Genomic DNA, 24,756 nt, shown 5'->3' with positions numbered 1-24,756 from the left:
GCGTAATCCCAAAGGATTTAATTAAGGATTTGTGTTCAGTTCAGCTTCTCCTCTGTGTGTGCGTAACACGCGTACCAAAAACAACACATAAATCAATAAAGCGGAATATAAGTTTTTGATCCGCCGGAAAATTCGTGAAACGAAGCGAAAACGAGTTGCACGGAAAAATAAACAAAATTTAACCTTTCATTTGTTTGTTCACGAGTCTTATTTACTTTTGAATGTCGAATAAAAAAAAAACGGGAAGAAGATTGATGTGATCGATTAAGGTCGTCTCGCGTGATTTAAATGAAAAATAATTGGAAGACGTGAGTCGCAAAATAACATGACACACTTGAAGTTTTTGCCAATTTCGATTCTTCGGGTGAAATTTGCATTCATTAAATAACGAAAAAAAAACACAGATCGTTGTTCATTCAAAAAATGTTCCTCAATATGTTACATTTTAGTGTTGTAGGAATGTTTTTATTTTGCATATATACATATCAAAAAGTAAAAAAAAAAACGGCAGATAGTGTTTCAATTTTGACACCATTTTTTTGGCTGGCACGAAAGAAGGTTACTACACGCAACAAAAGTACATTATGTAACAATTTTGCGTTAAAATTCAAATAAAATTCCATGCCGGCTCGTTGCAGCATGTGATGCCGAATTTTCGCGAATGTTTTCCTCCTCACATGTTTCCAGCAACGTACAAACACAGAAGCGAACAATAAAATTTCACACAAAAGCATTATTTGCATTGATTTCACGTTTTATTGAATGTTCGTTGGCGTGGCGTGTTTTTTGGCGCAGACACACAAAATATTTGATTGCTGAATGAAGAGCCAAAAAAAAAATGTGAAAGGAGAGTGAATATATTTTTTCGCTTTCTGTGTATGTGTGTTTGTGTCTTCAAATATTTGATTTGGGGTTGACGTGAAAGGATACAATTTTTGGTAGGTACCACGATGCTCAATGCGTGGAAATCTATTATCATCAAGGAGATGATCAGTTTTTTTTTTTGTTGCTTCTTTATGATTAAAGTTTTGATTGATGGATAAATGTTTGCAGCAACCTTGTAAATGTATTGTACAAAGTGTAACAATGCGGAGAAGAGCATAATACGAATTTTATTGGATTTTTATTGGAGGGATTGCGGAATTTTTATGGGGTTTCTGTTTGAGTTTAGACATTTTTTGTCGTGTTTTGTACTTTTACGTGATATTTTTTGCCTTTAAGCCAAATTTTTTCAATTTTGAGCAATAAAATGATCTGACTTCGCATGACTTTTGATGATTTACGGAAAAATAAATTTATTTGAAAAAAAATTGAAGCGTCATTAATAAAAAAAAATATAAAAAAATATGAAAAAGTTAAATTTAATTAATTTTACTTGAAATTTATTTGAAAAATAATTTTTTATGGAAAAAAATAATTCAATACATTTTATTTAAAATTAAATTTGTAAAATAATTTTTATAGAATAAAATTTTATAAATTATTTTTTACGAAGAAAAAATATATTTAATTAATGTAAAAATGCTAATAAATAAATAATTATTATTTTTAATCGATTTATTTAATTGAATTAATTTTAATAAAAGATAAAATTAAACAAAAAAATTTAACTTTTTTTACAAAGAAAAAAAAAATAAATAAATGTTATTGAAGTTCAAATTTTTACATAAAAAATTATATTTTCAAATAAATAATTTATTTAATTTTTAATTATTTATTAATTTTTAATGTTTTTTAGTAGAAAAATCTCTTTTTTATTTTTACATTTTTCAGTAAAATTTTTAAAAGTATAAATATTTGCACAATTTCAGTAAAAAAAAAAAGTTGAAGTATCTTTTGACTTTTTGATAGTTTGCGACATAATCTGCGATCCTTCAACACTTACTCCAACAACTTCCAACAATGGATGGTGCAGTTACTTTTCATTAAAACTTCTCGAAAAGATTTAAAACCTAAAAAGAAAATTTACAAAAAAAACTTCAAACTTTTAATAAACAAGAAATTAAATGAAAGCTCAGTTTTTTCATGTTTTAGCACGAATTTTGCAAAATTTTGACGTGCATCCAATTAAAATTAATCTCATTAACGGATTCCATCGTTTCACGCCAAAATTTTACCGGAAACTTTTATGACAGGCTCGAGTTAACTTTTGATCCAATTATGATGAATAACTTGAATGCACTTTTTATAAAGAGAAACTTAAATATTTATGCAAAACTTTTTTTTTCATGTTTGTATTGGATCAAAAAGTTTATTTTTTCCTTTAATAAAACAAAAAAAAAGTTAAAAAAATATTTGTTTATGAGATTTTTTTCCGTGACTCGTTGGAAGAGCAAAGTTTGTGTCATGGATCAAAAGAGTGCAAAATGCACTTGATTTATTAAACTTTTTTTCTTCTTTAATAAAAAAAATCTTCAAAGAAAAAATTATGAGAAAAAAAATTAATAAATTACTTTACCTTTATCAAAAAAAAAAAAAAAAAAAATCACACAAAACAATCATCAGGCAATAATGACATGAGTAATGAATCTGCCATCAGCACCCCATTAACCTTGTCAAGATTACATCATTCACCATCATGTCACAAACTTTTTGAATAATTGCCAACCAGCAGAAACCTGACCTTCCTAATGTCATGCCACAGCGAGCGAAGTTGAAGGTTTTCCTTTTTATCGCAATAATTATCGTCATTTTCATCAACATCCTCATCACTGTTTCGTTTCGCAGCGCGCTACAAGACAACACAGTATCATTTATTATTTGAGACCTTTTTTCATCTTCATTATCATAAACATATCGTGTGGCAACTACAAAAAAAAAGCCGACAACAACGACGAAAGATCGTCTTTCTTGTCGACTCAAACACATTTTCTCATTAAAATCATCACTTTGTACTACTTTACGAGACACTATTTTCCACTAAAGATATTTTTCATTCGCATTTTCGCGACATCCAAGACGAGACGTTATCATCAACAGACTTTTTCTCGTGCTGTCTGCACTATTTTTCCGCTGCCGGAGTCAGTTTTCTGCCCACTTTTTGCTCGGCAACATGATTTTTATTACGAATTTGTGTGTGTGTCGTTGAGCTATTATTATGCAAATGAAAATGAGTCTAAAGTAAATGTTCCGCGTAATCCTCAAAAAATGATGTCTCTCTCTCTTTTCATGCTCTTGACAGTTTTTCATTTTTTTTTGCAGTGTGTGATTTACAGGAAGATCAGTTTTAAAAATAAATGTAGTGTTTTTATGATGATAATGCGAACGATGAAGATGATAAAAATACGAGAAAAAAGCTTTGTTGAAAAATCTCTTTCATGTAATTTTTTTACTCCTTTTTAAAAATGAATTACAAATCGGCTTTGTCCTTTTTAACAGTTTTTGTCTCTTTTTTTGCGTGTTCAAGCCTTGTCGAAACGCACAAATTTTACTTAGAAACAAAAAGTCTGAGGATTTTGTTAAATGACATGTCATAAATACATAAGGGCGAGGATTAGAATTGTGATAAAGGTTTATTATTAAGATATTTCTTGAGTTGGAACAACCCAAAATTTGCTTGAATGAGAGTTGGTGAACTTTTATTAAAATATTTTTTAAAATTCTTAAAAATTTTTGAAGATTTTTAAGAATTTTTTCGAAAAATTTAAATTTTTATTTAATTTTTTTAAGTAAAATTTCATAAAATTTTAAATAATTTTTTCAAATTTTTTAAAAAATTTTTTAAAAATAATTTTTTATAATAAAAAGTCAAAATTGCTTCAATAAAAAAATAAATACCTAATATCAAGTTCTTTTTTTTTAATAAAATTAAAATAATTTTTTTTTAAATTTTATAAGTTTTACATTATTTTAATTTTAAAAAAATAAAAAATAAACTAATTAAAATTAAAATAAAATAAATTAATTAAAATTCTTTTTACTTCAATTAAAAAAATTAATTAAAAAAAATAATTTAAATTAAATAAATTAAAAAAAAACTAAAACAAAACTAAAATTAATTTTTATTAATTCAAATTAATTTAAATTAAATAAAAAAAAACTAAATTTGGATACAACTTTAGAGAAAAATTTTATTTACATATATAAATCGTAAACCTTTTAATATTTTTTTTTTATTAATTTTTTAAAATTTTTAAAAATAAAAAAAAACCTTTAAAAATTTTAAAAAATATTTTTTTTAATTTTTTTTTATTTCACTTTTAGTTACTGAAGCAAAAATCCGGTCCAACAAAAAATAAAATTTTTCGATCATCAATTTCATTCAACCAAAAAAAAATAAAAGAGAGAAAAGCTGCCCAAGTAATTTTTTTCATATCAACGAGTCTGTTTCAGATAATCCATAGATGTTTTTCATGTTCACATGATACCTTTTCCCTCAGTAATTGTCTTTTTTTCTTCTTCTCCGTTGGAAACAAGGATCTGTTGCAATCAATTTTTGTGGCGATTAACTGTACACTGATGCCGCACGTACAAAAAAAAATCAACAACAACAAAATGATAAAAAGAAGCTTTTCTCTCTCGTTTCTTTCGATTATTTTTATTGTTATTATTATTACACGCCATTATGATCTCCGTTCCTTTTTTCTCCTTTTTAACAGAAAAATAATCGAAAAGGACGTTTACCTGTGTTCGATGTTAATAATAAGATTTCCGGTTGTATGTTTGACCGGCGCGCCAACCGGAAGAATATCGGTGCGAATAACATAAAAGAGGAAATTTATCGAGAAAAATTTGTACGTTGCTAATTTTTGTCATTTTTCACAGTGATGTGATTAACTTTTTGATGTGTCTTGACGCGCTAATGACAAAAACAAACAAGCGACGTGCAAATATTTGTTCGTTCATGAACTGCGTTTCACTGAAAAATGTTCTTGAAACATGCAATGTTCATGAGTTTTTTAAAAAATAATTTTTTTCATTAAATATGTCACTCTTTGAGCACTTCAATTGCATACGACCGCAGTCACGTCGACATTTAATTATCTTCATTAAAGTGATTTATTTGTCGTGAATCGATGGCACTTGGCTTGTGAAAGCGTAAAATAAATAAAAATGATAAAATCAAGCACTAAATCTTCATTTGCCTCGAATGCACTGAAAAATATGAATTATATTTAGTCGTGTTTGTGCTCACTGATATTTGCATTCGTTTTAATTATTCTGTTTATTTCCATATTTCCTGCATTTATTTACATTTTTTGTCAATAAAACTCCTTCCGCTTGCCACATACACACATGTCGGAACTACTTTTCCATGCGAAAAAAATGGAAAAAACAACAAGATAAGCATGACGATATAATAAAAATGATAATAATTTAGTCTAGACATGACATGACTTTTCCAAGAGAGAGCGAGTGCGAGACCTTTGTGCTCGTGTAAAGTACGGAAGGTGCGTTAAGTCAATCATGACAGAACAACAAAGCATCGCAAAGAAGACAAAAAGGAGCTTATCTTTGTTATTAATGATGATTCGGTTAGTAAACAGGAACACGCAACGATGGAAGGAGAAACGAAAAATTTTTTCGTCTTTGGATGAATGTAAAAAATAAAGTAAAGAGACAGGTCGATGGTCTTTTAATACACAAACAACGCGGAGTAATTGTTTGTTTGATGTCAAACTTGTGATGAGTCACGTCTAGACAAACTTTTTTTTTCTGCTCTGTGGTTGTCATCATCATTGATTGCGTGTGAAAAATTCGTGTTGGAGTGCTGGTTGGTAATTTTCTAAAAAAAAAAAACAAGAAAAAACAGTAAAATGAGACGTTAATAATGTTTGACATCAGGCGGTAATTGACAAAAGAAGTTTAAGGTTAATTAAGTTTGTTGAGCTAAATTTTTAATGAAAGTGACGCGTGTTTGAAAATTTTCTTATATTTTTTTTTATTTAATTTTGCTTAAGACAGCGCCAAACGAAAATCAAAAATAAAGTCCGATGCCCCATTTTAAAAGTCAAAATAAAAGTCCAATGGGGCAAAATAAAAAAAAGTTAAATATTTCATCAAAATTGATCGTTTTTTGTTGTATTTTTATAATTTTTCAAGACATTTTCAAAAAAAATTTCAATTATTTTAATTTTTGTTTTGAAAATCGTATTTTAACTTGAATTTTCTTCTCTAAAAAAATTTTTCATAAAATTACTGAATTTTTTTTTCAAATTTTTTTGACAGTTATTTTTTATGAAATTTTAATTTTTCAATTTTTAACTTAAAATGATCTTAAATCAATTTTTAATTTGAAAGTTTCAAAGAAGATTATTAAAAAACAACAAAAATGTTGATCAACGATCGAAAATTGCTAAAATTTTGTCATTTTGTATATGAAAATAAGTATTTCAAATTTTTTTTTATTTTGGCCCCCCCCCATTTTATTTTTAAAAATTTTGGACTTTATTTTTGATTTTCATTTGGAGCGGCCTAAAAGATTTTTTTTATTTCTTGAAAAATTTAAAAATAATTGATATTTTCATTAGAAAAAATCAAATTAAATAAAAAAAAATAAATTACGAAATAAATTATATTATCTTCTTTTCTTACTCCTCAAATATCAAGCGAAATCTTAAAATTTTTTGTATAATAAAGCGACATCTATTGTTAAAAATTTTATTTGATCACTCTTAAAATTAAAATTTTGTTTGATAAAAACTCTTAGTTGGTTAATTATTATTTCGCATTATTTTAAATCGATTTTTTTCTTTTAGAAAGCGAAATCTTGTGCCTGATATTTGTGATTTATTTCACGAAATTAAATTTTTGATTTATAAAACGCCCTCTTTGTTTCAATTTTTCACTTAAAAATTTAAAGGTTTTTTTATTAATTAATTTATTATTTTTTTTTTGTTAAATTTTGTTTTAGAAAAAAAGCTTTTTATTAAATTTTTAAACAACAAAAAACTACTCTTTGAAATTCGTAAATTTCTTTTTGCACAGAAAAAAAATTCATTTCTCGCTTTTGAAAAACGTTTTTTTTTTTGTTTCAAAGAAAAAATTTTTTGTTCAACCCAAATGGAAATTTAATGCTCCACATTTTATTTTCGTTACATCTCGAATGTTTTGTTAAATTTCATTCATTCCAATGAGAAGTGAGGAAAATAAATACATTTTTTTTTCTTTTGCAATGAACGAAATAAATTCCACAATTTCTCAATTTATTCGTTGCATCTTTTTGATCGGTCCCATGAATGCACATAACTCAGCATAATAAACTACTTTTCCATAACTAATCTGCTCTCCTCTTCTCGGACGAGCAACTCGACTGAAGCTTTCACATTCATCAACATTTATTCGTTTTTCTTTTTTTTTTTTTTGTTGCTTGAGTTCGAATTCAACTCACACACATGCATGAATTTACACTTGAAAAAAGCACAAAAAGAGATGTAAACTGTTTGGATGCGAAGAAATAAAAAAAAAAAAAAACGGGAAAGAGAGAGAGGGAATTTAAAATGTGCATTTAAATTGACTGCTTACTTCAAAAATATAAATTTTTTTTCATCGACATGCAGTGCAGAGACCTGCCAATGAATAAAACCGAACGAAATGAAACGAGTACAAAGTGAAAATTGCATATATTGAAAAATAAAATTCTTCCAGGTGCACTTCAATTCATCTTTTTATCCAACTGTCTGTCCAACAGTTGTTGGTAATGTGTAAGTGAGTGTTCAAACTTGCTTTTGAAACCGATTATATGATGATGAGGCGAACATATGTGGTACTTTTTTTCAAAATATTTTTTTTTATTGTTGATGGGTTTTTAATTCAAAAGAGTATCTTTGACTTGAGAAACCCCAGAAACCTGTCAAATTAAGCAGAAATTTAATCGTTTAAACCATTTGCAAATATTTATCTCCGGAGTTGAAGCAAAAGAGTAAAATATAGAATGAACTGGAAAAACTTTTCATGGAATAAATTTTATAGGAATTTTATAAATATTTATGCTAGCAAAACAATTTCCTTCTGTTATGCGAATTATTATTAGATTCAGACGGCTTTACATTCAGTCGCATGCCAGAAAAATCAACAAAACGATCGCTTAGAGCTATTTTCTTATTATGTTCAACTTTTTTTTCTCATCTCGTGGATGAAAAAATAAATATTTCATTATGATGAAATTTGAAAGCCACAACAAATCAAAGCTAATAATGAGAAAGTATTTAAAAAATAGTTTAAAAATGATTTAAAAATGGTTTTAAAAAAAAAAGAGTCAGTGCATTTTTTTCAAAAATTTTTAAATTTTAAACATTTTGAATTAAAATTCATTTATTTAGAAAGGATTTTTATCCAAAAACATAAAAATTCAATAAAATGCATTTACATTTCTTTTATTTAATTTTTTTATAAAATATTAGAAAAATAATTTTAAATAAATTTTGTAATTTTTTTAAACTAAAAAAATATTATTAGTTTAATTAAATTTTAAATATAAAAAATTATGAAAAATTAAGAAAATTAAATTTTAGTTTAAGAAATTTTAAATTTAAAAAATTTTATAATATAAAAAAAATATAATTAAAAATTTAATCCATTATTTAATTTTTTTTATCAGAAATCATTTTTTTTTTTGTTTCAAAATTAATTTAATCAAATTAATTAATTTAAATTAATTTAAATTATTTAAAATTAATCGTTTCACACTCTATTGAATTATAAAAAATCCAACATGCAAAAATTCTTTCTTTAATATAAGCAAAAAAAAAATGACAAAAATGGGTCATTTTATCGATCCCAAATTTAACACGATTGTCATTATCGCATCATGTTACTTAAATTTTTACCCTAAAGTCAATTTCACACCAATTCTTCACTTCATTTCAACACCAAAGGCAAAAATTGTACTTCAAAAGTGTTGAAATTGTCACTACTGAAAATGAAGAAAGGAGAAAAAAAGGTTTTTTTTTCTAAATCTATTTAAATAATCGACTTTTTAGCATTTCCTGCTAAGTAACAAATTCCAAAAATAGCCAATTTTCATTAATTTGCAAGCTTTTAACAAAATCTCGATAAGAAAGTTTTGTATAGGAAAGAAAAGTTAAAAGGATTGAGAGATAAGAAAATTTTCTTCCATTGAATTTCATTTTTTTTTTTTACTTTTGTTTCGCTAATATTGATTCTCAATCAACTTTGTCATCAAAGCGGTTCATTTACCTCTCCAATGAGCGTCGTGTCACGTTTAATTTCATTACTCGCCTTTCCTTGCCTTGCCAGGTGATGATAATTGTCTTGTTTTTGATGTTATTTAATGTTGCCGGGGTGTTGTTAAAAGTCGACGACAGCTCCAATTTTATTTTATTTAAATAAACAAAGTGCGCCTGCTAACGACTTGAGTAAATATTGTACGGCAAGCGATCGGTTTATTTTTCAGCTACATTTTAATGCTGTAATGAAATAAAGTTTCGCGTCATCAGAGACGACGACGACAAGAAAGTAAGCGAACGAGCAAAGTATGTTACTGAAGTCTATTTAATTATAAATGCGAACCTTTTCAGCTACACACACGACGACGCTCGTACATGAAAAATTTGTATTTAAAGCATTAAATTCCAAAAATAAACAGCAATCATCTGAAGAAAAATAAGATAAAATTTGAGCAAAAAGTTACTTTTCAGCACGTATTTGACTTGCAATTACCTTTTTGTGCACAAAATGTTCGTTCATCCTTCGTTTTGTGCCTTTTATTTTATTTTATCTCTGTATCTCTTTCGCTCTGCGGCTCGTCAACTGTCGTGCATTTCGTGCAATTCCTTTCCGAAAATGCCAAGTTGACCCATTTTAAATTATTGGACTTGCACGAAAATCAAAAGAAACGAAACGAATCGAGTCGACAAGTAAAGAATATCATTTCCTTCCCTTTTGCTACGTTTTGCAATTTATTTTTACTTCTAAAGTCTTTTGTGCCGATGCACACACATACACAAATTGAGGATGATGCAACATCATTTATTTTTGACTCAATTTTCCTACTGAACTCCACAAAGACACGGAAATAAAACTCTTTGCTGAATATTTCATCAAAAATTGATGATGCTTCCTGTTAGTCCGATTCTTTGAAGTGATTTTCATAAAAAAAATTAGAGAATTAAAAAAATGACGAATTTTCCATCTAAAACGATGAATTGGCACAAAAAGCCTGTAATTCAAAATTCGAATCCAATCATCGTGACCAAGCAAATTGAAAATTATAATCAATAATAAAAGGTGTTATTGATATTTATTATTTTGGCATTTTCGGATTATTTAATATTATTTTGTTAGGTATTATGCGTTGGTGCCTACCACAACAAATTTGATGGAAAATTTAATAAAAATTAATTTGATACGGATCAATTTCACGCTTTTCAATTTTTGTGAATCGAGATTTTTGTCACAATTTCTTTGCTTTTTTGTATTTCTTCTTCTTGCCTTCTGAGAAATCTCTTTCAAGTCCCTTTTGTGGATAGTTTGAAAGTCACTCAACCATTAGTTTTCTTAAACATTCGAATTTTGTTTGTTGATTTGGCTTTGTTCATTGATTCAAATACCTACATAAAGTTTTATAATTTTTTTCTTTGAAAAATATAAAAAGTTATTTTTATTTTTTTTAAAAACTTCCGATTTTATTAACAATTTTTTAATAAATTTATTTTTCTGATAGAATTTTTTGATAAATGAATTTATTAATTTATATATTTAATCAATTTTTAATAAAATATTTAATTTTAATTTAAAAAAAAATATTTAAAAAAAAAATAAATAAATTAAAATTAATCAATAAAATAATTAAATTAATATTAAACTATTAAGAATAATTCATTTTTTATTTAAAACTTTAATTTAAAAAAAAATATTAAAATTAAAATATTCAAAAAAGTTTTTTAATTTAAATTGCCGTTTGAAGTTTCTTTTCATAAAAAATCAAGAAAAACATAAAAAAAAATTTTTTTAAATAAAAACAAAATAAAAATTTAGCCTTCACGGCAGATTTTGATTAAAAATAACCTTCAGTCCTGAAGTAAAAAATAAATCTCTGCTAAAAAAATTATTTTTTACCTCCCGGCTATTTTCGTAAATTTTTTTTTCATGTTTTTCATAAATATTTTTTTTTAAACTAAATCTCGTCTAAAAAACGCGAACGTTTGTCTTTTTATATTAAACGTTTTTTTTTTGCCTCCCACACGACTCATACAGAACAATTTGTAATTCGTTACTTACCGCTTCGAAGATATTTTAGGACATTTACACGCACAGTTCGTTTCATTTTTTTGTTACTTTTTTTTCAGCTTAACACAAAAAAATATGAAAAATACATAAATTTAAATTTTTCTCAGTTCTTACCTCCTCTATTTCTCATTTTTTCAGAAATTTTTTCTAAATGCTAAAATTTACTGGATTTTTTTTTGTTATTTCGGCTGGATGAACGAATGAATTCGTGTGGGTGGTTTTTGGGAATATTTACATGCATGAGAACACTTTTATGGAAGACGAGATGCGAGCAAACACACACACACGAAAAAAATAGTAAAGAAGCGAGCGAAAAGTTTATCTTGCGCTTGAAACAAACAATTTCTGGTTGTATATTGAAAAGCAAGCAAAAAGGAGGCTTATATACCACGATTTTACTTAGTTTATCTTTGAACATAAGCAATAAGTTTATTTAGTTTAATGCCGCAGCTTAAAAAACATTTTCCTCTCCTTTTGTGAAAGAAGATACGACGACGAAGGTAAAATGTGGCTGAATTTTCTTGATAATATTACAATAACATTATTTTGTTGCGTAACACGAAGCGTTCAATAGAGAAAAAAGAAAGTGCCAGATTGATGACTTTTATGGGAAGACACACACAATCCATTCTCCATTGAAGATCGTTACCATCCTATTACCATCATCATTATGTTTGATGTCATTTGGGGGCAATTATCAATAAACTTGATGACATATGTACGAGACAACTACGAGATATCAACTTATATTGGGCAATTTTCTGTCTGCGACTCTGCCTTTTTGAGAGACAAACCCACACAAATTATTTCAAGTTGGCACAAAATGAGACGCAATAATCATAAAAGTAATTACATATCATCGTCTCTATGCCTTTTTTTATTTCATGATTTTAATCACTGATTTTCATTTTATTATTTTTTGATTATTTTTTCTTTTCTCTTCATTAAACAGACAAAAAAAAATCATCAATGAGGCACAAAAATTATTTTTAATTTTAATTTGACAAAAATCCACAAAGGTACGTTAAAATGCATAATTTTTATCCATGATAATCATCATATTTTAAAAATAAATCATAACTCTTTATTACAATAATTAATAAAATTATTAACAATGCAAACCGCGAAACCACATCAATATAAATCAGAATTAAAATAAAAAAAAAATATTTCCAAAAAATTATCAACTTTTTTTGGCAACAGAAACATAATAATGTTGTAATAATGAGGATAATAATTTAACTGGACCATTTTTGACAGAAATCGATAACTTATGGCGATAATTATCGCGATTTAAATATTTTTTCATTATTATTTTATTTTTTGTTTAAACAAATATTTACAGGCACTAAATCCCAATTACCAAATGTTTTAATATTTTAAAAATATTTTAAAACTGTCGATTTCTGGATTTTTTCTGGATTAAAAAAAAAGTGTTGAAAGTACATTAAAAAGTTAAAAAAAAAATACTTTACTTTTTACACTTCCCCATGGCTTCATTTCAGTAATATGATAAATGGGTTAACCATCAGTGTTTTTGGTTTCTACATCGCTTCCAGTCGCGTATTTGCAAAACATCTTCATTTCATTAAATTATGCGGCGCTGTGTATATATCTTTATTCAAGCTTTCATCACACATTTGTACAAATTGTACGAAAACTTCTCCTTCGTCTTTAGACTTATCGCTGGCACGTGACATTAAATTTATGGCAATAGTTGTATACTACGGACGAGTCGAGTCGTAAAGCATCGTAAAAAGTTATTCTTTTTTTTTTTGTTAAGAAAATGTGAATTAGCTTTCGTTTTTCTTTTTTCGAAAAAAAAATCGAAAATTTTAAAACATTTTTTTCGAAATACAGAAAAAAAAATGCGTAAAAGATTTTTTAATGAAAAAATTTTTTAATAAAATTGTTAAAAAAAATCATTTCTGATGAACATAAAATAAAACGATGAGTTTTTGAAACCCCTTTTCTTCACAATTTTCTCATTCTCTCACTCTCTGTGCAATTTTTTGTATATTTTCTTTAGTGGTAATGTTGTTAAGTAAGTGGAATTAATGACTTATTTTACTCTTTTCTTTACGTATATACCGTACAAAGCGATTTTTTGTTGCATATACTTTACTTTAGACATCATGAGACTGACTGAGAGACGTGAAAAACTGAATGAAGATATAATGTTATTACTTCAACAACTCTTTCATTTGCAAGTACTAAAATTATGATAATGGCGATCATAATAATCATCTTCCATTGTTACTTTATAACGTAACAAAACTTCTTTCGCTTGAGTTATGAGTCAACGAAGACACATTTTGAGTGAGGCGCGCGAGAAAATATAATAAAATTTTCAACAAGAAGAGATAAAATGCACCTAAAAACCGTGTCAACGCCATTAATTTCGCTGTAAAACATTTAAATTCTCGCGACATTTCATTTGTTTTAAGAGTTAATTACTGTTGGAAAAAAGTTTCGTTTTACGATTATGACGATAATTTCAATAAACCTGAATTAGATAAGAACACTACCGACTCAATTAATTTCAAATATACGCGCGCTCAGTAATTTTTAAGTCAATCACTTCATAAGTACTTTCGCGATACAATGCTAACCGCATCCGTTTGACGTGGTTAATTATTATTGTGAAGCACCTTTTTTTAGTGCAAAATCACACGCAAATCCGCCACAGTAAAGAAAAACCTCAAAACCTGATTATATTCAAACACTCTCTCTCGCGCTCACACACACGAAACTCAAAACGTTCGATCAATTTAAAATGTGTGCAAATTTGTTGGTATTGAAATACATATTCCAATTAAATATAAAATTTATATCACACGAAAAAAAGCATAGAATGTGATATTTATTGATTTTTTATGAAGAGCTCTGTATACTTTTTGGAGAGTGCTTCAAAAAAATTTCTATTATCCTCACAACTCGTTAATTGAATTAATTTTTCTCTTTTTATTTGTTTAAAGCTTTTTATGTATGAAAAATATTTTCAAAAGTATTTACTAAAACTGCCATAAACATACATATAGTTAATTTTTGATGTTGTTTGTTTATTTGCCACAGGAACAGAAACACGCGAAACAAACACATTTATCTGTTTTCAAATTCAAATTAATTTTTGCAAAATATCTGCAGCAGCCAGGGGCGTAGTAAAATTTATAAACATAAAAAAAAGTGTCAGAACATATTAAAAATATTTTCAGGCAGTTATGTTTAAGAAATATTTAATGTTTGAAAATCGAAGTAAAAAATTAGGAATTAATTAATTTTGTAGATTAAAATTGAATTAAATGAAATATTTGATGTCATTTATCTAATGAATTAATTAAATAATAGTATGTTCGATATAGATTACTTTCAATTTGAGGTTTCTGCTCTTTATAGACTAATTAACTTATAGACAAGAATTAAATCCATTAATATCCAGTTGAAGTTTCCTTTTAACTCTAAATCTTTGATGATACTGAAGGCCATTATTTAGTGTATGGTTTTGATCTTTGGTATTAAAGGATTGTTTTCATAGTTCATCAAAAGTACTTTCTATTAATGAGTTTATATCATTCAGTTTATTTGTAGGTCATTCATTGAGTATCGCTTCTTCACCATTTTCTATACAAACTTCGATATTGCAGTTTCCTGAAATAATGAAAATGATAAAAAATTTTAATGTAGAAGTAAAAATAAGTAATTAAACATAAAAATATAAAATTTTGTCTTAAAAATATAATGAGTTTTCAGGGCAGCAAAAAACTTTTTTGACTTAAATTCAATACTAAGTAAAAAAAAATGTTTGAATAATTTTTAAGTTAAAAAAAAGTGAATTTACGGCTTATTGATTAAATTTAAAAAAAAAACATAATTAATTTTTAAAAAATTTTTAAATTAATTAAATTAAAAATTTTACTTAAGTTATTTTAATTCACAAAAGAAAATTAATTTTTACTTAAAAAATTTGCAACTTTGAATTTTTTTTGTTCAATAATGATCCTTTTTCACAAATCCCATGCACCGCCACTGACTAAAACATCACAGAAAAATTCACACATGTGTGCTCCAGTAGATATGTGGCAAAATAATGAATTTTAAAATGAGATAATTTTATGTGTGAGCGATTCATGTCTGTCTGTGCGCTTGTTTACGAAACCTTCGTGCCATTCCATTAATTCTGCTTGGAAAAATATATATTTGACTGCATTGTTATTGTTGTTCGATGACATTTGAAAATTCCAATAAAAAGCATTTTTCTAGTTGATAGAAATTCCTCGGCAGGTCAATAGTCTCGTGTTTCACAATAATATACGGACAAAGTAATACTTACCGAAATTCCTTAATTAAACAACACAAATATTTTTGTCTCTTTCGAGAAATATTCCAATTTTCTTCCTTCCGTGGACGAATCTTTGTGTAACGTTACTCCACAAGTCGAAATTATTCAATTTGTTCCACTTTAAACGCATTCTCGACTCATGAACAAAGCACGAAATTCCTTCCTTTTGTGCAAAAATAATCACATTGAAACCCAAGTTTCTCTGAATTTGTGTTTTCAATTACTTAACTGATATCATATAACAACTCGTTTTTGTTATTCATACCATAGTATTTGGTTTACAAATAATTTTACTCCTTCTACTTTGTATTATTTGTGTTTGTGTGAATCAATTTTCATACAATTACAATTTATGCCGAGTATCGAAAATATTTTCCGAAATTTAATGAAATTTTGTGTGAAGAATTTTGCGTTGCCACCCAAATATTTTCAATACAAAAAAATATATAGATAAATAATGAATGTGTGCGTGTTTTCTTATGCGGATTCGATTTGCATATAAAACATTTTTTTTTTGTGGAAAATTCAATTACTCGCTTTATCGATTCCATGCAGCACTTGAATTCAAGTGAAAGGAAAATAAAATAATTTTCCGATAATTTATCAATTTTCTAATATTATTAATATCAATTTATTAATGTACAAACAGAAAAACAGGCAGCGTGTCTAAAATGTTTTGATTTGAAATTAGATTAAACATTGTGTTGTTTCATCGGAATGAAACTTAATTATCACGAGCATAATAATAAATGATCCGTGAGGCATTTATAAATGAATTTCTCCCTCGAGAAATGCGGCCTTGGGTTGCGAGTTGTGCAACAATTAATTAATGTGTCGATGTTTCTGATTAAAATAAACGATGGAAAATTTTTTTCTCTCCGATTTTGAGTGAAATCAGAAGAAAAAATCGCAACATCAAAAGTTATTGCATTTTCTTTTGTGTCTTTTGCTTCATTTCATACAATGTGACGAGAGAAACGTGTGACGAGAGGGAAATCATTTCAAAGCGAGACAATAGAAGCACTTTCATCTGTCTCAAAGGATATTTATTTGCTTAATTTTGTCCCATCTTTGCTTTTCTCGTCACACAAACTTTTCTTTTTTTCATTTGTTTCATTTTGCTTTTCTTTTTTTGGTAACAAAAAAAAATCGAGGAACTTTTTCCTTATTGACATAATCGTGACAATATGTACTTTTATTACATCATACACAAAGGATATTGTATCCTTTTTGTCGTTTAGCTCTTTTTGCGCACACACAACAACAACAACAAAAACGAGTATTAAAGCTCCTTGGAAGTGTGTGACATTCATGCAAAGCACCGATTTAACATATGTTGAGAAAGAGAGAATTGGAGTAAAAGGACTTGTGTGAACACTAAATGACTGACTTTATGAGTGTGTGTCAGAAAAAAAATGAAAAAAAGTAACCGACGAGATATCATCAAGCATCCTTATTAGAATATCTGTGATGAAAATGTTAAGAATACGTAGATGGATGAATTTTTTAAGTTACGGATGATGTATGTGGAGATCAAATTATGGTGACAAACTGTTTATTTTTTAATTTGAATAATTAAAATTTAAAATTAATTTTTCAAATTGAAAGTTTTATTTAAAAAAAACCCATAAAAGTAAAAAATTTACAAAAATCTATAGAAAAATCTTCAATTTTTATTGAATTTTAAATGATTTAAGTAAAAAAAAATCAACAAAATTTTATGATTTAAATTCATTTCGAAATTTATAAAAATTGAAACATTTTTTTTTTTTAATTTTTGTTCAATGTTAAACTTTTTAACAAAAAGTTTTAAAAATAGAGCTGAAAATTAGTTAAAAAAAAAATAAAAATTAACATTTGGCTTAAAATAAAAATTAAATACCTAATTAATTTATTTATTTTAAATTAAAAATCATTTGAGAAAATTAAAAAAAAATGTGAATTTTTTTTTATATAAAAAAATATCAAGAATTTTGATTCAAAAATTAAAATTTAGTCAAAAATTAATTAATTTTCTCTTATTATGAATTTAAATTTATAAATTTTTAATATTAACATAACCTTTTAATTTTTTAATTAAGATTAATTTTAATTTAATAATAATTAAGTTAATATAAACCTTTTAATTAATATGTATAACCTTTTAAAAATTATTATATAATTAAATTTAATCTTTCAAAAATTTTTGTTGAAACTACGAATTTTTAAAGCCAAAAAATAAATAAAAATTTATCAAATTAAATAATAAATTAATTTAGAGTAATTTTAAAGATTTAAAAAAAATCTAATCATTTTAACCATGTCACCATACCTCAAAAACATTTCTACAGTGAAATAATCAACTAAAAGTACACACAAGATAAAATGCACACTCGACAAAAGTTGATGTAGAGTTCCTTATTTAATATTTTTTTTGTGCAGTTACATTTTTTCTCTCTCTCTCTTTACTTCTGTGTATATGTCTTTTTTTCTGCACTCCAGTTTTTTTTCCTCCAGGCTAAATGCAAAATTTAAGGATATGATGTGTTCATTTACTGTGCGCTTTTTAGCGTTTTAACTAATGTAAAATGTAACTCGCTGTTGAATAATAAAAATAAAATGAAAAAAAAAACGCATTAAATCTCGCTAAAGTACTGACAATACGAGTTCCTTTCGCTTGCACAAACACACGTTTGCAAATACACAAAAGACTGGCTGCAATAATGAAATACGGAAATGCTCGGATAATTTATTATTTAAAATTTTCCGAGTGAATTCTATTTATTTTTACATGCGAGAGGAATTTTTTTTTAGGATTTTTTTTAAACGAAATTTAATGAAATGAATTTTTTTTGAATGGAAAAAAAATTCATAATTAGAGCAAAATCAATTCCGTTAAAATTCCAAAGCGAGAATATTTTGCAACATAATTCAACTCGAACGAACGTCAAAATTCGTCGAGTGTATAAAAATGTAATAAAATTATTTGCCACATCAAATACAGAAAATTCCGATAACATGCAAGCGCACAAAAATGTGTGTGTGTGCAAATGTCATGCAAGTATGATGGTTTCAACAAATCAACCATTATTCATCCAACAAACAACGAAAAAAAAAAACCAAAAGTGGCATGAACAGAAACGACAATCGGTATTTTTAGGAACAATGTGGCGCGCAGCAAAACAACATCAACCCAAATATACAAGAGTATTATTTTACGTACTCGCACTCGAAATATAATCAATAAAATAAAATAATTTTTTTTTCGCTGGGTTTGCCGCTAAAAATAACTGCCACGATATATTATTGTTTTGAAATATTATTTTTTTTTGCTGAAAGTGTGGCAAAAAAATGAATGATCGCATAAACGATATTTTTTATCGAGTGAAACTATCCGACACAAAACTTATTGTCGGAACAAAAAAAAAATATTGGAAATAACGAGAAACTAAATTTTTACTGCCTTCTCTCATTAAATGGCTGTTCGACTTCTTATCAACGATCAACATTTCTGAGAAATAATAATTGAGACAAAATCTTTAAGTTTTCCTTGTTTCCACGAAATTCGCAGTCTAACGTCGCCTTCGAACACACACACACATGATGATTCAATAACAAATACATCAAATAAATTGTATCGTAAGCTCCCATAACAACTTTTTTATTTTATTACAGACTTTGTACGTGTTCTGCCGACTGACTTCCAGCAAGAACGCGCACCGTCTGTCAAGCAGTTTCCCTTCAAACAAACAAACAAAAAATAAATAAAGAAAAAAAATTTCGCTTTAAGGCTTCTACTTTTTTTTGTGCTTTTGGCAAATAGGCAGCAGCTATCGATATTCATAAAATAAAGTAAAAATCGATGGAATGCTTAGCCATCATCATCAGTTACTGCCGGTGCGGTGTTCGGGTGCTTGTGTGTGTGTAAAAACAGACGGAAATTGGATGGAGCACAAGAAAATATTTTTTTGTGTCATAAATATTTCGATTGAGTATGACATATTTTTCCGTTTTTTTTTTCTCTCCGTGCACTTCAGCAGGTTCGTTAAAATTTATTTTATTTTTGGAAGACGTGAGAGACACACATGTCGGGGTCTCATAGCAAAATAAACGAAAAAAAACTTGTCAATTTGTTGTGTTATTTAAGGTGAATTTCATTTCCGGTGAATGGATTTGGTTGTTAGCTTATTTGATGGCAAAGGTTATAAATAAATGAGAATAATTTCGAGGGATGCTCGAGTTTATTGATGACTGTTTCCGTGTGATTTTTGACCAAATTAGGTCTTTTAATAAGGTTAAAGGAATATTTATGAGTGTTATTGCTCATTTTGAACAAAGTATTGGCGAAAAATTGTCAAAAATTGCATTCTTTTATAAAATTTCCAAGAAAGCGGAAGTTTTAAATAATTTTTTTTTCTTTTTTTTTTGTTTGAAAAATTAATATTCAAAAAACAATATTAAAATTTTGATCATTTAAAATAAGACAAAATTAAAATATATTTAAATTTAAAAATTTAAAAAAAAAATTAAATCTACAAAAATAAATTAATTTAAAGGAATTCGAACAATAAATTTTTAATTTTTTTTTATCTATAATTAGTATAATATATTATATTATATTATATAATTATTTTATAGTATAATATTTCCAAAATATTTCTAAATAAGTTTTTCAATTTTAACAAAAAAAAACTATGTTGAAAAAATTTTTTCTTTGAAATATTAAAAAAAAATTAAATTATTAAGGTACTTTAAAATTTCAAATTACATTCTCATGTTGTATTAAATTAATTAAATTCAATTTACTAATTTAATAACTTTTATTTGAATTTTTTAATTTTAATTATTTTTTTTATTAATTTTAGATGTTGAGTAAATTATTATTTAATTAAAATTATAAATTATTTCATTATCTAATGTTCTTTCTATTATTTTTACCTATAAAATATGTCATTTAAAAAAAAAATATAAATAAAAAAAAAAATTTAGATTTCCTTCAAAAATTTGTTTACCAATTTTTTAAAAATTCTATTAATTAATGTTAGGCAGCAAATATTAAAAAAAAATTAAAATTTATTAAAAAAGTCAATTTCAATTTTTTTTATTTGTAACATTTTAACGAATTTAATTTTTTTTTGCAATTTTTACAACTAAAAGCTTAGAATCTAAATTTCTTTAAATTCAAAAATTTTCCTATAAAGTATTTAACAAAAAAATCTTTCTGAAAACCTTCTTCTGACTTTTGTCGTTACAATATTTTTCTCATTAACGCCATCCGTTACTTTTTCATCTTAATGTTACACAATCCCAAGGTTGACACTTCCGAAGGTCGCTTTTATAATTTACGACCAACACATTTAACGGTCATTTTTTCTGCGATATCTTCCAAAACGCTGCTTGGGCATCGAAGAAGCGACAAGTAATTTAATAATTTCGCACCAAGCCAAAAACCCATCATCGTTTCCCGAGAACACTTGCTCCATTTTCAGCTATTTTCCTCCAATTATCGTCTCCGTTTTCTAATTTTATTTATTTATTGTGCACATAAAAAAAGACAACTCTCGTTGAAATAATGTGATCTCAGCACAAACGCTCTCATGCTCTCGTGCTCTGGCCAAATGTTACGAACGGAGGTATTATTATTATTTTTGGAATGTCTCTCGTATAATAATAATAAAAGCTGACGTAATAATACTATGATTTATGGTTATGTATTGGTTGCTCTGTCGCAACTTTCATGAAAAGCCAAGTAAATGATTATTTGACACTGCCACACACGCACGCACGAACGAATATCAACAGAAAGATAATCATTATTATCACAAACGAATAAAATTCCAATAAAGTGCGAAAATAATGATGATTCGGAGGGAGCGTCAGGCTTTTAATGAAATAGCAAAAGAGGGACATTATCTTAATTTTCGTTTAATTTTTCCCGGAATGTGACACAAATTAATTGAAAAAACAAAAAAAATAGGACAAGCGACTTATCTTTTCATCTTTTTTGACAAGTGCTTCGTTTCATGATGAAAATTAACATTTTCCACTTAATTCCAACTTAATTTCTGTGTCGGAATTGTGCTTGGCTTGACAAAAAATGGGACACTTTAAAATTGCAAAAGATGACGACGGCACACGATTTCATCGTATTTCACATGAGTGTCTCTCGTACGGTGTGCCTGCCTCAAAAAATATGAAAGAACGTGCTCGAGAGTGACATAATATATATTTTTGTTGACAAAAAAAGTTTTATTTGGCACTTTCTTTAAAAAAAAAAAGAAAAAAAAGGAATTCTTTTGAATATTGGACTAATAATAACGAAATTGCATCAGCATCAGCAGTTTGCCAAAGGAAAATGTGACGAAAGATGAGAGGATGTCACGAATCTTTGACTTGTTTATCTTCTCTGGAGGACTTTGGTGAACGACAAGCCGGTAATAGACAGACAAACAAACAGACGTGGCAGAAAAATTGTTGAGATTTTTTTTTGTCGTTTCAAGTCGCTAAGAAACGAAGGGAAGGAAAAAAAGGAACAAGAAAAAAATAAATCGATATATGAAAAAAAGAAGAAAAGCAGACGAGAAAAACAACAAGAAAAAAATATTTATCCTCGTTGTCTTATTAAAAATTTATGGCCTTTAACAATGTATACATTTCAAGGGTCGACTAACTTTGAAATGGGCGCAATGTTTGTCACAAAGAGAATTGTTAAGGAAAATTGCGACAAATTTATTATTGAAGCGATTTTTTGTCACACAAAAAAAAAACAGCGTGAAATGAAATCCAGACGAAAACAGATTAAAATCCGCTTGCCAGACTCTTTTGATTGATGAAAAATGGAAAAATTCACACCAAATTCAACTTAAATGATGATTTTAAGTCTTCAAAAGGTTTTTTTCTTCTAAAATTTATTCGTCAATGACTTAATTTATCTTAATTTTAGAAAAAAAAAATCCTTTCATGTTGGAGATTTTTTTTTGTCAATTTTTTTTTTTCAATGATTTTTTTTTTCAAAAATCTCAGTTTCAAAGGGAAAGTACCCTTTTTATTTTGTTTTCCATCTTTTGATACTTGACTCCCACTTTTGTTTCCTTCTTTTAAACATTTTTTTAAGTATTTGCACGAAAAGAAAAGTGATTGAACGAAATTTACTCTTCAAATTAATTTCGTGAGACACAATGATATCATAGAAAAATCGAAATTGACTTGAATTGACTCATTAATAATGTTCCCATTGATTCTCTTTATATAAATCGAGTGGTTTCTGTGAACATGACCCTCTGGCATTTTGTGCTCTTTATTTTTTGTGTTCGTTATTTATTGGTTGCTGTCTGAACTTTGTCAAGTTGATCCACGCGGTGCCTCTTAGTTCATTAGATTATTTTTCATCGTGTGTCGTCTTGAGTGCTTTAAAATGATTTTTTAAGGATTTGAAGAAAATGTTGGAGATGATTTTTTTTTATTCTTTTAAGGTTTTTAAGGGAAAATTAAATTAATTTTCTTCGGTTTAAATAAAACGTTACGGGTAAACCAACGGATTGAGGTACGTTTAATGAGTTTTTTGAACTCACAAAAAATCATTTTCAGTGAAGTTTTTATCATAAAAGGTCTAAATTGACACTTTCAAGAAATTTTTCATCAAAAATTTTATTTAATTTTAAAATTTTCTTTAGCCACAAGAACATTCCATTAAGACTAATGAACGTTTTAATTGAAAATTCACTCAAAATTCTTGAAATTTCCAATGAAATTTTCATAAAAACTTTGAAATAACTGAGAAACCATCAACAGAAATAAATATTCAGCAAAACTTTTGCACAAAGTCCACTTTAATATTAAAATCCTTCTTCCGCCTACGTTTCTATGAAATAAAATCATCAAGCCAGCAAAACCAAAACTCATAATGAAACAAGATAAAACATTAATAAATGTGAAAATATTTATAATATAGTGACTTTCCCACTGTTTTTTTGTTGTGACGTTGAGTTGATGTTGTGATAACAGTCTGTTTATTTATATTTATTTACTGAGAACACACGCCTTCTACACATTTTATGAATAAACAAAGAAAAAAAAAACCTTAAGACAATACGAGAAAAGAAGAGACGAAGAAGAATGAGAAACGGAAACCGAAGCAAAAAAAACTCTATCTTCGTGTTGAAAAAATTTTTTGGACATTCCATACATAGCCATAAATAAGTCCATTTATTATTAACCACACATATCAAGACTTGAACTCACATTTCATCCCCTCTGTTCTACTTTGCTGCGAAATGCGAAATAGAAATAGAACCGGAGAAGACACATAAATATATCAATAATAGTCAACGTCAACAACATTCGTATCTTTTGTTTGATATATTTAGAGATCATTATGTTTCTTCTTCGCAGTCATTGTGCCGTTGTTGTCCGTTCAGTAGTAGATTCGACGTCATGTTATCTGTTGTAGTATCTATCTTTCGTTCTGTATCGCAATTGTGAATGTTTTATGAAGCTCCGTGGATCGAAATGAGGTGAATTTGAGTCATTTTTGATTTTATGAGAAGATGATTTTAAACAAATTATGTCTTTAATTAAACTAAAGTTAAAAAATAATTGAAAAAAAAAATATTTTTTTACTTTAACCAACTTTCGGTAAAAAATATCAATAAATTTAATTAAATTTTAATTAAAAAAGAAAATTAAACATAGAAAATAATCACAAATATTTTTTAGAAAAGAATTTTTTCAATTAAATTTCTGTAGAAAAATATCATTTTCAATGAACAAAAAATTAATTATAATAAAAAAAAATAATTAAAAAATTTAAAGTTAAAATCTCAAATATTTTTTTTTTAATATATTTTTTATGAAATTTCGGTAAAAAAAATTAAAATAGTTTTTTTGTTATTATTTATAATAATTAAAAATTATGATAATTAATTACCATTTTTATATTTTAATTTAATTTTTAAAAATTTAAAAAAAAAATTTAATTAAATTTTGAAAAATTGTAAATGTACTCACTTAATTTGGCTTAAGTCAAGCTTAAGTTAATCATACTTAAGCTTAAGTCATAAGTTAAAGAGCATACGTGTACTTCTTCTTTTATATACGAGATTCAGATTTGACCTTGTCGACCAATACCACTTTAAGTAAAAACTTTTTTTTTGTAAATTTACTTACCTTTTCCGCTTTAGCATCTTTTTAAGGACTTCAATAATTTCATTTTTAGAAGAAATACATGATCCTTGAAATTTGTTCTTTAA

The sequence above is a fragment of the Culicoides brevitarsis genome, chromosome 1 (genome assembly GCF_036172545.1).
Source record: "Culicoides brevitarsis isolate CSIRO-B50_1 chromosome 1, AGI_CSIRO_Cbre_v1, whole genome shotgun sequence".
Taxonomy (NCBI): domain Eukaryota; kingdom Metazoa; phylum Arthropoda; class Insecta; order Diptera; family Ceratopogonidae; genus Culicoides; species Culicoides brevitarsis.
The sequence above is the reverse complement of the archived record's forward strand: the minus strand, read 5'-3'. Positions refer to the sequence as shown.